Below are 1594 nucleotides of genomic sequence, written 5' to 3' on the forward strand. Positions count from 1 at the left end.
GTAATAAGAAGTACTACTTTTTAAGAAGAAGTAATAAAAATTAAGCTTATAATTTTAAAATTCTATTTATAACTACTACTAATTTTCTTCTTAAGGGCTAACTAGCTAGAAGATAAATTAATATAACCTCTTAATTATAATAGCTTATAATAAGAAAATATTAAAAAGTCCTTTAAAAAAGTCCTAAACTTTTTTAATATCTTAATAAAGGATTTAAAGTAATATATTATTATATATTATTAATTATATAAATTACTTATAAACTCTAACTAAACTAAGAGATTAAGACTCTTAATAATACTTAGGATTATAGTTTAAGGCTTTAGAAACTTTATTATAGTTATTCTTTTTAAATTTATAATTAAAGAATACCTAATTCTTATAATAAGAATTTTATAAAATACTTATAATAGACTTAATATTAATTAGGAGATTATAAAAAAAAAGTATTATTTAAATATTATTTTAATAACTTATAGTTAAAATAGACTAAACTACTAGGTATTAGGTTTTAGATTAGTATTATTAACTTTTTATTTTATAAAAACTTATATAATAAAATATATTAGGCTATAATAGTATTTAATAAAAAAGTAAGAACCTTTTAGTATTTTAATATTATTTATAAAGAGAAGAGTAAAAAAGTAAAGGTAATTAGACTAATATTTAGATAATAGCTTATTAACCTTTATTTTCCTTACTTATTTTTTATAATTTATTTACTAACTAATAAATAAGTTAATAATTAGTCTTATAATTACTTTATTATTTATAATATAATATTATTATTATAAAGCTATTTTAATAATATATTAACTAAACTTTTTAAAAGATAATAAGGTAATAAATTAAATATTTTAATTAATAAAATAAATATAAATTATAAGGGTCTAGTTTTCTAGGTATTATTTACTAAAACTAGTTTAGAATTTTATTAAGTTAACTAGAATAACCTCTTTAAAGATAAGGTTAGAAATTAAGTATTATAAGATATTATTTTATAATATATACTTATTAATAAACTAAGGATAAAAATAATAATTTTATAAAAGAAAGAACTTTTTATATTTATATTCTTTAGATATATTATATTTAAAATCTAGAAAGTAGTTATAAATATTTACTTTATTTTGAATTATCTTTACTTTTTTAATTAAAGATAAAAGTATTTTAAATACTAGATTAGTATTTTCTTAGATAATATAGATAAGAAATAGTATAAAATTATAAGAAATCTTTATACCTACTCCTTACTACCTAACTTTAACCTTAAATACCCTTCTAATATTAAAGAGCTCCTAAATAATAATTTTATAACTAAAAAGATAAAATTTTATAAAATTAATACTAATTAAAATACCTTACCTAAAGAGGGTATATTTATTTTAACTAATACCTTTATTAAGAGTAGTATTTTAAGATTAATAAAGAGCTTAATTAAATCTAAAGTTTATTTTCTTTCTTATAATCTAAAAGTATTTAAAACCCTTTTACTAATAACTTAAATAAAGCTTAGATTTTAACTAATAAACTTTTTTAAAATTATAAATATACTACCCTTAATAATACCTAGAGTTATAAGACCTTTTAATTT

This window comes from Beauveria bassiana, assembly GCF_000280675.1.
Source record: "Beauveria bassiana ARSEF 2860 unplaced genomic scaffold BBA_S00012, whole genome shotgun sequence".
Classification (NCBI taxonomy): Eukaryota; Fungi; Ascomycota; class Sordariomycetes; order Hypocreales; family Cordycipitaceae; genus Beauveria; species Beauveria bassiana.